General features: G+C 36.6%; 1 protein-coding gene and 1 long non-coding RNA gene across 2 annotated transcripts in view; one reads left to right on the plus strand and one right to left on the minus strand.

Annotated features, from left to right (window-relative positions):
- The first annotated feature begins 319 nt into the window (after positions 1-319).
- Positions 320-7,136, plus strand: LOC139041465 (uncharacterized). Its single transcript, XR_011496650.1, has 4 exons — positions 320-414; positions 1,784-1,897; positions 2,412-2,481; positions 5,046-7,136. It is a non-coding gene; the product is annotated as an uncharacterized lncRNA (long non-coding RNA).
- A 10,758-nt stretch (positions 7,137-17,894) lies between these two features.
- Positions 17,895-21,486, minus strand: part of PLSCR5 (phospholipid scramblase family member 5) — a 28,900-nt gene continuing 25,308 nt past the window's right edge. The window contains exon 9 of the transcript XR_011496651.1: positions 17,895-19,908. The gene's annotated coding sequence lies outside the window, so the exon portion shown is untranslated. The remainder of the gene's footprint in view (positions 19,909-21,486) is intronic.

Genomic DNA, 21,486 nt, shown 5'->3' on the forward strand with positions numbered 1-21,486 from the left:
TCTCTATTTTCTCAAATTTGTTGAAAATCTCTTTCTCTCGTGTACAGATCATATTTTTATTGTCCTTGTGATTTTTACAGCTTTGGGGTTTTTTGTTTGTTTTAACTGTTTTTGTTTTCATTTTATTATGATCTCTGGAGAAAAGTACCATCTTTAATTAGAAAATATTTGCGTATGAGATAAACTATTAGTTGCCTACTCAAAACTCAGTATCTGCTTTTACATGGTAAAATAGTGGTCCTCAAATTTTAGTGTGCATCAGAATCCCCTGAAATTCTTGTTAAAACTCCATTTGTGAAGCCCTACCTTTTTCTGACTCAGTAGGTAAAGATTGTTCCTGAGAATTGGCTTTTCTAGCAAGTTCCCATGTGATGCTGATGATGCTATTCTGTGAACCTGACTCAGAACCACTTGGTAAGGGAATCCTATTTTTCTCAGGTCTTGTCAAGCAATGGGTTCATGGAAGGAGCAGCCTAACCGAAAGGATGAATTTTCATTAGTAATCTCTGGTGATTAGTGATGTTGAGCATCTTTTCTATGCCTGTTGGCCCTTTGTATGTCTCCTTTGGAGAAATATCGATTCAGTTCCTCTGATCATTTTTTAATTGGATTGTTTTGAGGTTTTTTTCCTATTGAGTTATATGAGTTCTTTATATATTTTAGATATTAACCCCTTATCAGATATATGTTTGCAAATATTTTCTCCCATTCTGTAGGTTGGCTTTTCGTTTTATTGATGGTTTGCTTTGCTTTGCAGGAGCTTTTTTAGTTTAATGTAGTCCCAGTACTTTTACTTTTGTTTCCCGTGCCTGTGATGTCATATCCAAGAAATCATTGCCAAGACCAACCTGACAAAGCTCTTCCTCTATGTTTTCTTCTAGGAGTTTTATGGTTTTTATGGTTTTGTGTCTTATGTTTAACTCTTTTATCACTTTTGGGTTGACTTTTGTGTATGGTGTAAGATAAAGGTCCAGTTTCATTCTTTTGGATGTGGGTATCCAATTGTCCCAGCACCGTTTATTGAAGAGACAAATCTATCCCTTCCTGCCGGAGTCCATGGCCAGGTCTAAAATATCTCTGGATATTTTTAAGTCACAAATTAAAATTCCTCAGTTTAGTATCGCACAAACCCATTTTATGTTCCATCATGTGTGTTATATTTGTCTAAATGTTTTAAAATTCTAAAACCACAGTTTATATATTTTTCTTTTTTCATTTCTTAAGATTGGCACCTGAGCTAGCAACTATTGCCAATCTTCTTTTATTTTCCTTCTTCTTCTCCCAAAGCCCCCCAGGATATAGTTGTATATTCTAGCTGTGAGTGCCTCTGGTTGTGCTGTGTGGGACGCCGCCTCAGCACGGCCTGATGAGCGGTGCCATATCCATGCCCAGGATCTGAACTGGCAAAATCCTGGGCTGCCAAAGTGGAGTGCACGAACTTAACCATTTGGCCATGGGGCTGGCCCCTATATTTTTCTAATGAAGTAAAATTTCTTTTAAAAAATCATACTTGTTATTTGAATGTTGTAAATTCTCAGGCCCTGACATGTTTAAAGCCAAATAAGGTAAATTATTTTTACTGGAAAGTCTTTTAAATATTAGAAATTAGTGCTAACTTGCAAAATCAAGGTAATCTACATATTTTTTCCTACATGTTTCAAAAATATTACTCTGGACAGAGTAATATATGCAATTATAAGTACATAATTTTTAATAGCTGTAAATTTCTGATGAGTTCTCACAGATGGTCCTTAATGAATGCTGAACAATTTATCTTTTCCAGAGTATTCCTTGAGTAACAAGAAATTTGACAGAGAGTTTCTCTCTGGAACTCTGGAAGAGTTGAGACTGTTCAAGGAAATTTGAGTACTGATGCTGGTCACCTCCGCTATCCCAGGTATGGCCTTGCTAGGATTGAATTTGGTCCAAAAATTAGGTGTGTTTGATGTAAAGAATCTCTTACATATAAATACCTAAGTTATTAAAGTGAGTTCTTTCTCAATGGCAGTGTAAGCCCAAGTGTAAAGGGTAGTGGCAGAGCATGAGGCTGGTATCCTTAACTCTGCCACAGTCCTCTGTGAATGGAGAGCTGGGAACCAGGGCTGAGGCTAAGACATCAAATGACACGTGTCTGTATAGCTTAGAAATGTCTTTTCAATTTCTAAGCATTTTTTGTCTAACCTTTCATTGGAGTATTTTTTTTTTTGCTTTATTTTCAGTATGAAATTAGTTTTTGAAATATTTGTCCAAAGATACTTTGTTTTACAATTTGGTGACTGTTTCACACGTGCATCAGAACAATACCTGCCCTTCATTTGTTGGTCACAGGGCAGTAGTTCTCAAAGTGTGGGCAAAACGATTGCCTATATTACTAAGATGTTATTTGCCTTTTTCACTCTTTCTCAAATGAGTGCACGGTGGAAATTTCCAGAGGCTTGTGATATGTGCTGATGACATCACCACTCTGCTAGCTAATGAAAGGTGAGCTTGTGTTTTTTGTTTTAACAATTTCTTAGTTTTCATTTTTAATATGGTAAATATCACTAGCTAAAACCCACATAAACAAAAGTGCTTGGAGTTTTCACTTAATCTGCCTTCTACTATGACATTTTCGGAGTCCTTAAATAGCTGCTCTAGGGGCCGGCCCGGTGGTGCAGTGGTTAAGTTCACACGTTCCGCTTCAGCGGCCTGGGGTTCGCTGGTTTGGATCCCGGGTGCAGACTTGACACCGCTTTGCACGCTATGCTGTGGGAGGCGTCCCACATGTAAAGTGGAGGAAGATAGGCATGGATGTTAGCTCAGGGCCAGTCTTCCTCAGCAAAAAGAGGAGGATTGGCAGCAGATGTCGGCTCATGGCTAATCTTCCTTAAAAAAAAATAAATAAAACCTGCTCCTTGTCCAGTCCAGGTTTTATAGCTACAGGAAGTGGGACAGACAGGGCAGACAGGGTGCAGTGTGTTTACTGCATCTTACCTGGACCTGGAGTCTTTGGTTCTTTTTTTGAATTCTCCTATTCTTTTCATGTTATACTGCATATTGTATATGTTCATGTATGTATGAACGTTATGAACTGTGCATAATGTGAGGTATTTAGTTGGAATTAATTATAATTACAGATATGTTAAATATTTGACATTTGTAGGCAGTTGTTCTTTGATAATCCTTTTTTATGTAAATTCCATAAAAAGCAAAAAGAGATACAGTGAACTTACTAGATCATTTTAAAAACATTTTAAATTTGTTTCCCAATAAACCTCAGATTTCCTAGGCAATATTTCTAAGGGTTCCTTGATACAAATGCTAGTTAAAATCCGTACATGGAGGGGCTGGCCCGGTGGCCGAGTGGTTAAGTTCGCGCGCTCCGCTGCAGGCGGCCAGTGTTTCGTTAGTTCGAATCCTGGGCACGGACATGGCACTGCTCATCAGACCACGCTGAGGCAGCGTCCCACATGCCACAACTAGAAGAACCCGCAACGAAGAATACACAACTATGTACCGGGGGGCTTTGGGGAGAAAAAGGAAAAAATAAAATCTTTAAAAAAAAAAAAAAAAAAAAAAATCCGTACATGGAGATGTCCTCTCTATAATCCCCACACTGAAAAAAAATGCAATGCAAGTATATTTTTATTTTAGGAAAAACATTAATTGTAAATATATGATATAAAGTCTTCGGTATCAACTAGATATCAAACTTTCTGAATTCAAAGATTCTCTATCAGAGTTTAAACTTTACTTCAGGATAAGTTAGGAATGTTAATGACAGACACAAATAGAAATAATACATCACTTCAAATTTTTATATTAATGTTCCATTCTTACAAATCTCCAAACACAGGAGGTTCTTGGCTACAGGTTAATGAGCAGTCAGAGTCCTTACAAAGGTTAAGAGATTAGAAATGCCATAAAGGAAAATGTAGGCATATTTTTATCTATAAAACAGCAGGTGAGTATGTCTTGCATGCCAGGCTTTAATTTGAGTGCTATATTGAGTAGATATACGTATACTTATCTAATTCTCTGTGTTTCAGGTTAAACTTTACCATGATTTTATGGATGATGCATGTTTGCACAGAGTTAAGGATGTGACCACAGCTCGTAGAATTGAAGCCAAGCTGTCTTCCTCCAGGGCCAGTGTTCTTAGGCATTGTGATATGTTGCTTCTTGGCTCCGATGACATTAGTATATCCATTTATGAGACTTAGCAACTCAACTTTCCTCTTGTTTTACTAGGGAAAGTAGCCATGATTCCAACATATAATACTCTTGATTTAATTGAGTTTCAAGATGTGTTCATTTGAAAGACTCGTTCTGCAACAAAATATAAAAAGAAGTCCTCTTTCATGATGCCAGTTGGGGAAAATAATTTCTACGTGAGATAAATGTAGTCCACCATCTTGGCACAGCTGCTGTGCCTTTTCTTAGCCACATGGGGCACGTCACACAGAAAGGGAAGGAAAAGATAGGGCAGATCGGTCAGCGGACACCTTAATCTCTGTTATGGCCCAGCATCATTAGCTCCTCCACCTTCACTCTCAAAAAGAAAAACCTTTCTAAGTTGATGACCCCGTTCATACATGGATACACACACACACACATACACACACACAAAGGTATATAAAGATGTGTAGCTATTTACAGCTACATTCACTGAACTAATTGGTTAATGGGCCATGACAAAGTTTCAAACTTCTTAACATTCACTAGTTGTTCACAAACACCTAAATATGATACATGTGCATTGTTGACTTAGCACTGACTCAAGTGTAAGCTCTGCAAAAAAATGCTATGTACCAGCTCCAGCACTCTGCCTCAGTTTCCTCATCTGTTGTCTCATCTCTTGAGTGGAGATAAAAATATTTTATATGGAGTCAAATTAGTTAATGTATGGTGCTTGGTATATTGCCTAATACATAGTAACAACTAGCTATCAAACTACTCGGTGTGTGTTAGCTTTGTCATCATTATTATCTACCAGGGGTAGATAATGTACTTTGATTCATTGCTAATGTATTCTTTCTTTCTGACCCTTCTCATTTTTCACTAAGGTCGTGTTATGGAGTAAGGTTTGCCAGATTAAATGAGCAGTTTGTACCAGTGGGGAGAAGTCCAGCTAACTAGACAAACTAGGAGGAGAATTTATCACCGTGGAAGGCTGAGCACAATGCACTAACGACATTCCACGTTCCAGACATAGGATGTGAATTATACTACCTGCAATCTTTATTTATAGTTGAAAATATCATATTTGCAATGTAGAAATGCTTATTCATTTCTACTAACTGGAAACCTAAAAGATTTGGCAAACTTCTGTGTGAGGTCAGCTGGCTCTTTGGTTATCTTTTTCGGTTTGGTTCCTGCCTGTGACTTCTGGGTTTTCTTCGTTGATATATTGAATTTATTAAATCTGGCCAATGTAGAAGATAAACATGAACATATTTCATTCATTCATTCACTCATTCCTGTTTTATTGTTACTGTGCTTTAGAAATCAATTGCTAGGAAATGTACCAACTTTAATCAAACTAGTCTAACAGCCTAGAAATTTTCCAAATTTCCTCTGTGTATTAAATGAAGTTCCAAAGAATTAACTTGAAATGATAGATCCATATCTCCTAATAGGTACAGCTGTGTTAAATCATATGAGAATTTACTCACAAGTATTCAGAATCATATGAAGATTACGAAATGTATATATTCACTGTTAAATAATTCAAATAAATCTACATGTGGGATTTATTCCATTTATATTCGTGGGGGTAAATATAAAGAAAAAATTGGCATATGTTTTCTGGGAAATAGGTTAAGATTGATTTTCATTCAGCAAATACTTATCAAGCTTCTTCTATGATATCAAGAACTATGCTATGCACTGGGGAATAAAAATTGAAAAAGACGGCGCTTGTGTGCAAGTAGTGCAGTCTAGTGGCGTGGCGGGGATACACAAGTTGTATATCTATGCTGATTTTTTAAACTCTTACAAACTTTTTTTATTTTGAGGAAGATTAGCCCTGAGCTAACATCTGCCGCCAATCCTCCTCTTTTTGCTGAGGAAGATTGGCCCTGAGCTAACATCCATGCCCATTTTCCTCTATTGTATGTGGGATGCCTCCCACAGCATGGCTTGGTAAGTGGTGTGTAGGTCTGTACCTGGGAAGTGAACCAGCGAAGCCTGGGCCCCCAAAGCAGAGTGTGTTAACTTAACCACTATGCCACTGGGCCGGCCCTTATCATATATTTTGATATCTAGAATAATCCTCTCTTACTGCTTTTTCTTAATGATACATATTTTTTCATGTATATTCCTACTGGTAAACTTTAGAATCAGCTTATCAAGTGGACAATACACCAAAACATCTCTCCATTTATCCACGTCTTCTTTTATGACCCTCAGCAAAGTTTTGTAACTTCTTTGAATGTTAGCTCTTGCACATTTATTTTCATATTCATTCTTTGGCATTTTACAGTATTTGTGGTTGATTTTAAATGGGATCTTTTGCCATTGACCTTTCAAATTTGTTCTTGCTGGTTTATAGGAAAATATTTGATAATGTATTGAATACCTGATAGTTTTTCAGTTGATTGTTTAGTATGACAAATAAAAATGGCAAATAATAGGATATATTGGGGTATATGAGGAAGGCATTTTGTGTAAACCTAATTCGGCCTGACCTTGTCTTTCCAAAAGGGCCTGACTGTGGCTGTTGAGCATGCATTGTATATCTGCTTTAGAGATTCCCTATGGCAAGAGCAAAGGCCCTTGAGATAAAGGTGCAACTTCCCTCCCCCTCCCAACGTTGGCATTTCTTTAAGGATTAAGCATCTTTCCTTAGGCTAGGAACTGATTGCTGCCCTCACCTGTGACCACCCAGCTCGAGACAACAGACTTGCCTCCTGCTATGCCCGCCGAGAGAGCAGACCCACTACCTGCTGTGTCCATCAAGTGCTGTGCCGACAGGGCAATCTTGTGACTATTGTGGGAGGGACATTTCAATCATATGTGAAACGTCCTGTGTGGGGGTATATAACCACTCTGTATACCTCACTTCTTTGGTGCCCTTTCTTCCTTCAGGAAGAAAGGCCCCGGGCCATGGTCCTCAGATTTCAGCTCAGAATAAACTCACCCAAATTTTCATTTATAGATTGGTTGTGGCTTATTTTTGTTGACAAGTATTTTCTAAAAATAAAATGTTCTTCAAACCCTGATCATTTTTCTTTATAATTTTGTATGATACTTTCCTATAGATTTTTATAATATTCTGCAATTACTTCCTTGGAAATATTACTTGGGTGAGAGAATCTAAGTTATAATTCTCTGAAATGATAACATATTACTTGATTATTATTTATAGTAATAATGGAGAATTCAAATTATTTCCAAATATAGGACTTATGCCTAATTTTTCTCATGTATTGAAGTTTGGCATCATCAAGTGCTATTATGTACTAAGGAAATTGGGTGGTGAACAATAGGACTTTGCTTTTTCCTGTAGAATGTTTGACAGTCTGAAAGACTGTTTTCCTCTTCTAATAAATACTTTCTCCATCTGCATAACTACTTTTATCTGAAAAATATTTTAACCAAAACATAAAACATACAAGTTATCAGTTATCACCAAAGCTATTTTTGAAAGAATGTTCAGTTTTCTCTTGATAAAAAGGAATTTATCCCTATTTTCAGCAAATATCACATGGCAAATAAGACTCATAGTTTCTAATGGAAGAATTCAGAAAGCTAGGACTTTAATTTTATCCCAACGTTGATTTATCTTTTGCTTTAAATAGCTCCTGTAGAAAATTGGGAACTGATAATGGAAGGTAGCAATGATATGACTTCCCTCATCTTTGTTAGGCAAAGGAAGGAGGAGTAGCTCTGTGTTGTCTCCTTTATGTATCATCCATGTTGCTGGGGCGTTGACTCAGCCTAGTCCTAAAGGCCTTAAGCCCAACACTTGAGTCCGAGTTCACAGTCCGTTGTGTCAGCCTCTCAGTTACAATGACAGCCACAATTCTAGTGTCTATATTGCTTAGCTCATTTAAACTCCAATAAAAGCCATAATTACAACCCAAACAAATGGACTCTCTGTTCACAGCTATCTGTACCTCTGGACTGAATTGAAACTGGAAGTTTTCAGATAGTGTCTCAGTGTAGCAGCATCTGCGTTCTTGGAGCTGTGGCGTCTCCTTAGATTTTGCTTTCACTGTGGTATATTCACATTTTACTTTCAACTTAATTATTCCCAAAGGCACCAGCTCTAACAGTTGAGTTTATGAATGAAATGTCCAGCAGAAGAAAAGAGCTTGCATTTTATACAACGTTGATGCCTTAATGTCTACTTTTTTTAATGAATCCCTAATTCTTCCTTCCTGCCTTTCTCCTTCTCTCACAATTCCACACATGTCCTGCATTTTGGGGAGAGTTTCTCAAAGAGTTTGGATACTATTTTTTACTGCGTATCAGACTTTCTGGCCCTCCCCAAGATCTCGCAAACTACCTCATGTCCTTCAATATATTTATATAATGCGTCAACTGTCCAGAGTGGGTTTTGTTTTTAGCAATCAAGGATTCTGCTACATTACTCAATATATAGTAGATGTTGTTTAATTAGATGAAAATTTACAGGTGTTACATGTAGAAATTATCATTGGGTTCCATCTTATGGTGTTTGCCAAATGTAGGATGTGAGAGAATGGCTTTGAGAGCTTTCCATGTGCAAGTAACTGATTAGTTTGAGACAGTAAAATTTAGGCTAACTTAAGTTGGAATTCACAACTTTAGTGTAACTACTGAATTTATGACATGGACTATTTCCTTTGTGAAGAATTATTTGGGCTCACTTTCTTAGTGCTGTACAGAATCCTGGTGTCTCTTACGTCATTCCTTTCAATATAAGTATTTTAATATGAAAATTGACATAGTCTCTGCGAAGTTCTTCTTACTAACCCAAATATATACAGGCACACAAAATGACATACAGCCACACGTAGCAGTCCTCTATGTCCCTCTGTAGATTTTCTAGGTGGAATGAAATATTGTTAGGTACTCTTGTTGGCTTCCTCCCATGGATGATCAGAACTTTCCAGGCAGATTAGGGATGTTTTGCTTTCAGTGACATATTCCCCAACTAGTGCATTTGCTTAGCCTCTACAAAGGAGGGTATTTCAGACAAACTTGTGAAGTGAACACTTTGTCAATGCCTGACTGTTTTCCTGTGGCTTTCTCCTGGACCTGTGCCCTCATTGTTCTTTATGTCTGACGAATCCTAATTTCAGTATTCTGTTCATATGGTCATAAATCTCACCATGTACATATACTCACCAACGTGAAGACATTACTGACTGAATGCATGAGTAATTCCAGCTCATAGCCACGGGAGGGGAACAAAGAAGGCTCCTGACCCTCCTGCAAATATGTGCAGTGTGCTCAAGGGTGACTTTCGAAGGCACTTTGCCATTTATGCTTATAGCCGTGGTCAGCTCATCAGTGTTCCCTCCTTAGTCTGGGAGGTTATGCGGTCTGACCTTCTCAGGACTGGAATACTCTGTTTCTGACTTGGAGGCATATAAGTTGACAGTTGAGGCATTTCACTATTTAGAGAGGTTGGAAAGTTCTAATTATGATGAAGCTCTTTCTTATACAGAGAAAAATCTATTTATGTGCATCATTGGTCCTTGTTAAACACTTTGGAGGAACAAAAATGATAACAGTAGCTAACATTTTTATAGCGCTTACTACATGCCAGGAACTATTCTAAGTGTTCAACAAACAGTGACTCACTTAAGCCTCACAATAACCCTGTGAGAAATGTCTGATCATTCTATCAGTTTACAGGTGAGAAATCTGAGGTATTACAGAGCAATTTAGAATAAGCTTATCTATACTTCCATATTTCAGCACCCACATTTTTCCTTCTCGAGGCTATGTACCAATAGTCATTCTTCACAGAACATAGTTTCCACAATCATCTTTTTTTCCAATTGAGGTATAATTGGCATACAGCATTGTATTAGTTTTAGGTGTACAACATAGTGATTCGATGTATGTATGCATTGCAAAATGATCACCACAATAAGTTTAGTTATGTCCATCACCACATGTAGTTATAAATGTTTTTTTTCTTGTGATGAGAACTTTTAACATTTACTCTTAGCAACTTTCAAATACTGTTCACTATAGTCACCATGCTGTACATAACATCTCAGGACTTATTTATCTTATAACTGGAAGTTTGCAACTTTTGACCACTTTCACCCATTTAGCCCACCCCTTCAACCTCTGTCTCTGGAAACCACCAATCTTGTTCTTTGTATCTATTAGTCCAGGTTTTTTTTAGATTTCACGTATAAGTGACATCATACAATATTTGTCTTTTGAGTCTGACTTATTTCTCTTAACATAATGCCCTCGAGTTTCATTCATATTTTTGCAAATGGCAGGAATTCCTTGTTTTTTTAATGGCTGAACAATATTCAATTGTATATGTATATATCCACCACATTTTCTCTATCCATTCATCTGTTGATGGATGCTTAGGTTGTTTCCATGTCTTGGCAATTGTAAATAATGCTGCAATGAATGTGGAGGTATAAATATCTTTTCAAGATAGTGATTTCACTTACTTCAGATAAATACCCAGATGGGGATAGCTGAATCATATGGTAGTTCTGTTTTCAGACTTTTGAGGAAACTCTGTACTGTTTTCCATAGTGGCTGCACCAATTTGTACTCCCACCAAGAATGCACAAGCGTTCATTTTTCTTCACATCCTCACCAACACTTGTTATCTCGTATCTTTTTGAAAATAGCCATTCTAACAGGTGTGAGGTCATATCTTGTTGTGGTTTTGATTTGCATTTCCCTGATGATTAGTGATGTTGAGCATCTTTTCATGTACCTGTTGGTGATTTGTATTTCTTCTTCAGATCCTCTGCCCGTTTTTTAATCAGATTTTTTTGGTTTTTTGCTATTCAATTGGATAAGTTCTTTACATATGTTGGATATTAACCCCTTATGAAACATACGATTTGCAAATATTTTCTCCCTTTAGGTATGTTGCCTTTTCATTTTGTTGGTGGTTTCCTTGGCTGTGCAGAAGCCTTTTAGTTTGATGTAGTCCCACTTGTTTATTTTTGCCTTTGTTGCATTTGCTTTTGGAGTTAAATCCAAAAAATTATCACCAAGACTGAAGTCAAGGAGCTTACCATCTGCATTTTCTTCTAGGAGGTTATGGCTTTGTGTTGAGTGGGTTTTGTGTGTAGTGTAAGATAGCAGTGCAGTTTCACGCCTTTGCATTGTGGCTGTCCAGGTTTCCCAACACCATTTATTGAACAGATTATCCTCTCCCTGTTGTATACTCTTTGCTCCTTTGTGGTAAAATAATTGACTATTATGTGTGGATTTGTTTCTGGGCTTTCAATTCTGTTCCATTGGTCTATGTGTCTAATTTTAGGCCCATACCATACTGTTTTGATTACTATAGCTTTGTAATTTAGTGTGAAGTCAGGAGGCTTGATGCTCCCAGCTTTGTTCTTTCTCAAGAGTGCTTTGGCTATTCAGGGTCTTACGTGGTTCCAAACAAATTTTAGGATTATTCATTCTAAGTTTGTGCAAAATGCTATTGGAATTTTGAATGTGTAGATCATATTGGGTAATATGAACATTTTAACAACATTAGCTCTTCCAATCCATGAGCACGAATATTTTTCTATTTATTTGTGTCTTCTTTAATTTCTTTCATCAATATTTTATAGTTTTCAGTGTATAGGTCTTTTACCTCCTTGGTTAAATTTATTCTTAGATATTTTATTCTTTTTGATGCAATGTAAATGGGATTGTTTTCTTAATTTCTCTTTCTGATAGTTCATTATTAGTGTATAGAAACACATCTGATTCTTAGATATTGATTTTGTATCCTGCAACTTTACTAAATTCATTTATTATTTCTAACATTTTTTCGGTGGAGTCTTTAGGGTTTTTCTATATATATATCATGTCATTTGCAAAAAGATAATTTTACTTCTTCCTTTCTGATTTGGCTGCCTTTTATTTATTTTTCTTGCTTAATTGTTCTAACTTCCAATACTAGGTTGAATAAAAGTGGTGAGAGTGGGCATCCTTGCCTTGTTTCTGATCTTAGAGGAAAAAGTCCCAGTTTTTCATCATTGAGTATGATGTTTGCTGTGGGCTTGCCATACATGGACTTTATTGTGTTGAGATGCTTTCCCTCCATATCCCGTTTGATGAGAGTTTCTATCATGAATGGATGTTAATTTTTTTCAAATGCTTTTTCTGCACCTATTGAAATGATCATATGATTTTTATCCTTCATTTTGTTAATATGATGTATCACATTGATTGATTTGCAAATGTTGAACCATTCTTACATCCCTGGAATAAATCCCATTTGGCCATGTTGTATGAACCTTTGAATGTATTGTTGAATTCAGTTGGCTGATAGTTTATTTAGGATTTTTGCATCTATGTTCAGCAAGGATATTGGCTTGTAATTTTCTTTTCTTGTAGTGTCCTTGTTTGGCTTGGTATCAGGGTAATGCTGGCCTTGTAAAATGAGTTTGGAAGTGTTCCTTACTCTTCTAATTTTTAGAAGAGTTTGAGAGGCATGAATATTCATTCTTCTTTAAATGTTTGGTAGAATTCACCAGTGAAGCCATCTCATCCTGGACTTTTGTTTGTTGGGAGGTTTTTGATGACTGCTTCTATCTCCTTACTCATTATTAGTCTGTTCAGATTTCCATTTCTTCATGATTCTTTCTTGATAGGTTGTATGTTTCCAGGTATTTTCCATTTCTTTTAGGTTATCCAATTTGTTGACATATAACTGTTCATAGTAATCTCTTATGATCTTTTGTATTTCTGTGGTTAGTCGTAATGTCTCGTCTTTCATTTCTGATTTTATTTCAATAAAAAGATAGAATTGTTTTCTTGGTGAATCTAGCTAAAGGCTTGTCAGTTTTGTCTCTGTTTTCAAAAAACCAGCTATCAGTTTCATTGACTGTTTTGTTTCATTTAGTCTCCACTTCATTTATTTCTTCTCTGATCTGTGTTATTTCCTTCCTTCTTCTAACTTTGCACTTAGTTTGTTCTTCTTTTTCCGGTTTGTTGAGGTGTTAGCTTTGCAAAACTTGCTTTAAAAAGTTAATCTATCTATTATATGGAGAATGGACTATAGGAAGGAGAGGCTGATGCCAGGGACATAAGTAAGCAGGTTCAGATATAAGACAGTGACAGTAGAAATGGAGATGAGAAGAGAGAAGTAATAGGTAATAAGAAGACAGAATTTATAGTATTTAATGACTAATTAGTTTGCCATTGGTAGTTGTGAATACACAGGAACAACCTGCTACTGAACAACCAATGGGCCAAAGAAGAAATCAAAAGAGATCTCAAAAGATATCTTGAGACAAATGAAAATGGAAATATAACATACCAAAACCTATTGGATGCAGCAACAGCAGTTCTGAGAGGGAATTTCATAGCAATAAATTCCTCTATTAAAAAACAAGGAAGATCTCAAATAAACAACCTAAATCTATAGAGTAAATTCCAAGAAAACAAAATTGCTTGCTCAGCTAATATGTACATTTAAAATGTTTTGCACTTGATGCCAAATTTTCCTCCTGATTAATATTAATGTGATATTCCACCAATATTGTATAAAAAGTGCTGCTTTCTTGAGCCTCTGATAACAATGGATAATTCAGACTTTCGAATCTTTTCTAATCTGACTAATTTCTTTAATAGACAATTTGAACATAATTTTAGTTTTACCTGCCATGAATATTTTCTCTTTAATGAAGTTTATGTTCATTATTATGCCTGTTTCCTTTTAAAACATTTGTCTCATATATTGGCAAAAGCTCTTTCCTCATTATGAATAAGCAGTGTCTTCTTTTATGTCCCAAACTTTTTTCCCATGTTCTTAGTTCATGTTGTGTTTTGCACAGCAGAAAATCTTAGTCTTCTCGAATTTTATGGTTTTATTTTTGTACCTAAATTTCTGTTTGTATGTGACCTAAAATCATATTTTAATTTTTCTAAATAGTTATATCAGATAGCAATATCTTCAGCTTCATGTTGCAGTCTACCTGAATACTAGTGGCTTAAGAACTAAATGATCTCTTAAGCACATTATGATTTCATGTAAGAACTTTGAAGGCAGGTAGTCTAGGACAAGCACAACAGCTCTATCATGTCAGCAAAGACCCATGCTCCTGCTATTATTTGAGTGGCCATCCTTAGAGTATTGCCTTGTCAACTCATTGTCTCAAGATTGCTGCTGTATTTCTAGGTATTGCCTCATGTTCCAAGGAGGAAGTAGGTAGAAAAATACAGCCAGCTACATCTTCCCTTTTTAACAGAAGAGGAAAGTAAATGCTTTACTGGAAACACCAGTATACTTCTTGTTATGTTTCATTGCCAAGACCTGAGTTACATGAGACCCCTAGATACAAGAAGCTGAGAAAACACTTCGTTTTAGAATAGGAGTAAGTCTGTGTAAGGACCTACATTCTGGCTGTCATACTTTTTAACATACATCTAAAAATGTTTTGTATGGCCTTTATGATTGTATAACTGTACTTCCGTTACAACAAATAGGAACTTTAGCCTTTTGCACTTCTGTTTCTTCTCTATTTTTATGCACACCCCACATGTAATTATTTTTGATTTTATAAAAAGTGATCATAATTCTTCATACTTCTGGAAAGAAACTTGATTTTCTTTTACCTACTATAATATAGATATTTTCCATCCTGTCTGCTTATATATTTATGTATTATAGCTATCATCTAACTGACTTACAATCTAAGTTTAAGGAAAGAGAATTACATCCTATATGTGAACCATAATTTATTCATCTATTCACCATGACTGAACATTTTACATACTTATTAATAAACTGGTAGAGTAAAAAAGACCTGTGGACATAAAGTAGAAGAAAGTCATTTAATTTTTCTTCTCATTTTCTATGACATCATTATCTGGAGGTTGTACTTTGCCATCTCCATTGTTTGCACCATTGAAATCCTGTTTACTTGTGAGGCCCTGCTCAGGTCATTCATATGTGTGGAAGTACTTGGAAATACTCTCAAGAATTCTACCGATATATAGATGACAGCACGACTGTTATTGTGATTTTGCAATCATTCAGTACATTGGAAATGTGAGTTAAAGAGAACAGACTAGGGATCTGCACAGGAATCCCAGAGGACATGACTGTACTGCTGGAAAGTCTATATAGGTAAACCAGAGCCAGATCACTGAAGCTTTCGAATGTCTACTTTGAGAGTTGTGCTTAAAAATAAAACTGATACCATTTTGTCAGCAATGAGTAGGAACTCAGTGTTTGCAACACTGGATGCATGTTAGTATTAAGGAGCAGGTTTTTACTAAAGACTTCAGTGGTTCAGAAGATGCTCCTTGAGATTTTGACTTAATTGGTCTGGAATGAGGCCTGGGCATTGGTATTTTAAAAAAAAATCTCTCCCCGTTGGTATTTAAAAATATATGATTTGAACATTCAACCTGGATTGAAAATCACCCATACAGGAGAAAGCTGATTTCTCCGTATTTTACATTGCATTTTCCCTGCTTCTGCTCTCCCTCCTCCCACCATTCTAGACAGAATATTCATTATGGATTTTGTATTCCTATCACTTTATTATCTTAAAAGTCTATTTAAAAATAGTGGGGCATTCCCATCCATGATCAGACCTACTCACCCTTGCTTGATGAGCCTGAGTCATCAAATCTGCAAGAGATTTGGCTCCATGGATGTGCTGGGGCTTTGCCTGTGTGTTTCCTGTGAAGATGATCAAGATGCAACATACAAATGGCCAAAGTGAAGAGGTTTCCTGCAGGATTCTAAATAATTTTAGATTTTGTGTAATAATTGTCTAGCTCTTATGTGAGGAATAGCAAATCAGATTTGGGAATCTACTTTCCATTATATGCTTAATCTTTATGGTTGCTTTTATTTAACTATTAGATAAGAGACAGTTACTCAGTTTCCTTGGAAAAATAGGAATAAATGCTTTTCATTAAGTTGATTGAAATTCTATTCAGTCTGTTCGTCAAAAATAGTAATTACTAAACTTGTATGTTCTGCATAATGCATCCATAAAAATGGATGTTGCTTGTTAGATAAGAAAAATAACATCAAATTTCACCCTCTTACATACAAAATCAGCACGTTTTCTTTCCAAGATTACAGAAAGAACAAAGTGAATACTTAATAAAAAAGTGTATTTCCATGAGTCTTCTGGTCTAAGTAAGCGGAGCTGATAATGTGAAGTGTTGCTGCCATCTGCAGCATGAAAGACTGCATAAAAGTATGTTATCTGTATGTATGACTGGGATTTGAGCAACTTGCTTATTTAAAAAAGCAAGAGCTATCTAATTTCTCTATTTGTCTTTCTATATATTTTTTACCGCTAGCTTTCAACATACTTAAAAATGTAATACATTTTAAAACATCCAAAGTACTTGTGAATATGACATAGGTGCCAAAATGAATACTGAGATTATATTTATTGATTATTTAATTATGCTGAAATTAATTTTGAAAAAGCAGTTAAATGGTAGACTAAAATAGCCTTTATGATGTATTTCTACCAGGAAATATTTTCTAAATATTTATGTTTGACAAAGTTTCAAAAAAAAACCACTCCAATAAAATTAAACTTTTTTTCAAAGAAATTTTTTTCAGATTTACCCTTTACCTACTTAATCTGCTATGTGGAATAGTAACCACAAAGGTATCCACAAAAATGACACCAGAGATAGACTGTCAGTGGTCTTAAAATCTTAAACAAGATTGTAAGTTGTTTATGTGTTGCTTTTTCAAATAGAGATAGCGCATAGTATTGATGAGAATGTTACTTATACAGGTTTTAAGGGCCTGAGAACACACCTCTCCTAGTTTTTTTTTGTTTTTTCCTCCCCACAGCCCCCCCAGTACACAGTTGTACATTCTAGTTGTGATTGCCCCAGTTGTGCTTTGTGGGACGCTGCCTCCGCGTGGCTTGATGAGTGGTGCCATGTCTGTGCCCAGGATCCAAACTGGTGAAACCCCAGCCACCGAAGCGGAGCACGCGAACTTAACCACTCGGCCACGGGGCTGGCCCCTTTCGTAGGTTTCTAAAGTCTCATTCAATAGATTTTCGAAGTTTTTCTCCTTTCGGTTTCTAAAGTCTCATTCAATAGATTTTCGAAGTTTTTCTCCTTTCGCCATTTCTAGTCTACTCATATGTTCATCGGAGAAGGTCGACAAAACGCTAACAGCTCTGTAATATTTAGCAAGTTACTCAACTTTTCTGAGCATTGATTTCCTCATCTGTGCTTTTGGGCTTATAATCATTTTGTTGCATTGGAACTAGATGAGAATTGTATGTGAGAAGTCTAGCACAATGTCTAAAACGTGCTCATTAATGCTAGATTTTAGACATTCATGAAATAAATCATTTCATCATGTTTAGTTTTGTTTCAGGCAAAATGCCAAATTTTCATATTTGAAACTTCTTATATTTTTATTGGAATTGATCTTTAAAAATCAAGTATTTATAATTAAATGGAAAATGCTCAGAAAAATGCATTTTTAATTATTTTGATAATATTTGACAGATAGTCATAAAATACTAGCTCAGTCAGCTAATCCTAACATGGTTTTCTCCTTCTCTTTAACAAGATTTTAATTATTTTTTCTCTTTAAAATAAATCATAGATTCCTTAAATTTTTTAATTTAAATTATTTAAATCTGTGATTGCTAAATTTAACATCTAGACAGTTGGATGAACTACAATGTGTGTCATTAAGTACAATACTCATTTGTTTTTATGGCAAAAAATGTTATAATATAAGAAATAGACAAAATCCATTTAAATTTAGAGAATTTTTATTAAAAAGGATTTTTCTTTTTAAGATAATCCATAGATTCCAAAACAAAATATTAGAAGAAAGGAAAAAAGTCAAAGTTTATATAAAGGAAAAACTGCTCAACTTGAGAACTCAAAATAGTATAAACAATAATTTCCTTTTCCTCTAATTTTAACAATTAAAGACACTATGACAGAACTATAAAAATAGGATGAGTAAAGTATTCAAATTTTATGTTATTTTCTAGGTTTATTCTCATTTTGATAAAAACAACAAATCTAAAATAAGTGTATATGTAGATAAACCTCTAATTAAGGTTCAGATAAATCTGAATTTTAGTTTCTAGTGAGCTGCTCTATCTGCTGTCTGGGCTATGCTCTGATTCTTTAGATCACCTCCCAAATCCTCTCTTTTGCAGGGAAATATGGGTTTCTCTAATTTATTTAACGAGTGTTAGTATCTTTCCTCTAGGATACTGTGGATAGAAAAGGATATTCAAGGTTTCTTTCTGTTTTGGGGGTATTTTCCTCCACATCTGTTGGTTCACTCAGACTCAGTTTCTGAGTTCAGTTTAGTTTCAAAACAATTTTCAAAGCCCTCAGAGGATGCTTCCGTCAAGTAGAGAGAAATTCCATACATCCGAGAGAAGCAGCTCTTCTTTGAATCCTGATCTAGCGCTACAGCTTAGAGGACACCTGCGCGCAGCAGAGTGGGAAACTACGGCCTCACTGCCCAAGAGGAGCCTGATCTCAGTAGGCGCATCCTAAACTCCTGGGGCCTCTTTGTTCTTGGTGGTACCGAGGATGTTTCTCTCTTCTATGCCTTTGTGCTCCGCTCTTGGCTTGGAATGTTCTCCCAGGCCTATAGGTCCTGGCTTTGACCCCACCTGGCCGGGAGGACACACAGTCCTCTCATGTGTTATCTACTCTCTAAGGGTTCTAACCTCCCGCCCTAAATGTATTGAATGCTTCCCTTTTTCGTGCCTTCAAGTACATTCTTTTATCACAGCACCTGTAGCACTGAATTGCACCTGTTTTGATGAGCGGCATGGCCATACCTTCCATTTCCCACAATGGAAAGTGGGGCTGAACAGAAACTGGAGCTTTGTCCTTGAGTTCTTAGTATCCCTTACATCCCACATCCAACCAAGTGCCACGCTTCGTCAATTCCTCCTCCAGACCTTGCCTTGCTAGACTCTATGATCTAGGCTCTGGCCGCTCTTCCTGCTGCATCTCACACCTCTTGTTGACTGTACTCCACTTGCACAGGCATCCTGTGTTTCTCAAACTTTCCCAGCAGGCTCTTCACTCGGAGCCCTTGCATCTTGCTTTTCCATCTGCCTGGAACTCTCTTTTCCCAAATATTCTTAGGAATTGCTGCCTTTTTTCCGTTCTCTGCTCAAATGTAACAGCAGCTCCTTTGTTCTCTATTTCTTTATCCTGAATTATTTTCTTCATGGTTTTGGGAATATAAAGTTCTCACTCTCCTAGGAAAAACTGACAGTTCGTTCATCATAGCAGTGAGTCACAATCAAAACCAGGACTAAATGTGTTTAATCAATCAGTGATTGATGACAAAAGTGCATGCACTTCTGAAAGAAAACCAGTAACGTCCCCTGCCATCAACTTCAGAAAACTGGATCATCAGCAGCAGCTTCAGTCCAGGGAACAGATCTCTGAGAGCCAGCCAGTCAGCAAGAATCTTACTCAGGTCAACATGTTTCCACAGCTAAAGTCAACATGCCAGCTTCTAAACTCCACACTTTTTCCAAAACCTCTCTTCTTTGCGTATTAACTGTGTCTTACGAGCTCAACTCTCCCTCGCCTCAGCAAGCAATAAATTCAGCTTATCATTTTAGATATTGAGTAACAGATGCTTCATCAGTATTGATGGTCACCTGTGATCATAGGATATCTTTGTTGTCTGTTTATTATCCATCTGTATTAGAATGTAAGCTCCAAGAGGGCAGGTCCCTTGCTGCTTTGTTCACTGACGGGACTTCATGCTGACAGAGGCACCTAGCACATATGAACATCACAAATATTTTTTTAATGTGTCTTTTAGAGTAGGAATAATTGCCATTTAGCATCATATCCTCACTGCCTAAAATAGTGCCTGGTGCATAGAAGTAATTCCATGAAATACTAGTTAAATAAAGGAATGAATGAATTCACTGTCCATGCATGTTTTATATTTGTTAGGGACATCCTTGAAGTAAAATAGATTATTCAGATCTCTGTGGGTCCATATAATTCTCATAAACACATCTCTTTCTTCAGAAATACACTAGCGAGAAGATGCCCACCTGCCTATTTGACATCTCCTTTTGGAAGGCTCAAAGGCATTATAAACTCTATACGGGCGCCAGCCCCATGGTTGAGTGGTTAAGTTTGTGCCCTCTGCTTTGGTGGACCAGTGTTTCACTGGTTTGGATCCTGGGCGCAGGCATGACACCGCTCATCAGGCCATGCTGAGGTGGTGTTCCGCATAGCACAACCAGAGGCACTCACAACTAGAATATACAACTATGTACTGGTGGGCTTTGGGGAGAAGAAGAAGAAAGAAAGAAAGAAAGAAAAAAAAAGATTGGCAAGAGATGTTAGCTCAGGTGCCAATCTTTAAAAAATAAATAAATGAATAAATAAATTCTGTATGTATAAAACCAAATCCATGCTCTTTACCCCCAAATCAGATCCCCTTCTGAGGTTCTCTCTGTCAGTAAATGGTATAGGCCAGAAATCCCCTTTCTCCCTTGAATTCCGTTTTCAACCCAGCATCAAGTAATGGTGATTTTACCTCCTAAATCTCCCTTTACATGAGTGCCACATTAATCCAAGCTACAATTACCTGTCACCTAAACTACTTTAGTAACCTACTAATTGGTCCATAAGCATCCTCTCCAGCCCTCTCACCAATCTAATCTTTAATCAGCCAACTCTTTTCTTATAAGCTTTTATTGGATGCTTTGCTTATAGGACAGAGTCTAAAATCTTTAACATGGCCTACAGGCCCCATTCATCCTCATCTTGTACCATATTCCATCTCACCGTCTGAATTTTAGTCACTAGCCTTCTTCAAGTCACTTGAGATTGTCATGTCCTCCCCTTCTTCCATCACAGAACTTCCACAAATGTTAGTACCGCAGCTTAAAATATTCTTCCTTCTGCTCCTCCTTATTCTTCATATAGTAAATCCACCATCATTCCCTCACTCCCTGACCAAATCAAGTAACCCTACTGACTTAGCACCTTGTCTGTCCCCTGTAAACACTTCTCACGTTTGAAATCTAACTTTTGTTTGTGTCATTATTGGATTCATAGCTATCTCTTTAACTAAAGTGTATGCTCCAATAAGAGGGGGCCTCCATTTTTATCATAGAGGAGGGAGTCAATAAGTATTTCTTAATGAAAGAATGAATGAATGAATGAGTGGCATTTGAATCTGGTCAAGTCTTTTCCAGTACATCTCAGAGTAAACAGAGTTGGAGCCTGTGTTGTGAGAGTGCAGTGGGGCCAAAGAAAGACAGAAAGCCAGGAAACAGTGATGCATGGAGGACCCGCCTCATTCGAGAGCTGCATGCTTTTCACTGAAAATTT

This window comes from Equus asinus, chromosome 21, assembly GCF_041296235.1.
Source record: "Equus asinus isolate D_3611 breed Donkey chromosome 21, EquAss-T2T_v2, whole genome shotgun sequence".
Taxonomy (NCBI): Eukaryota; Metazoa; Chordata; class Mammalia; order Perissodactyla; family Equidae; genus Equus; species Equus asinus.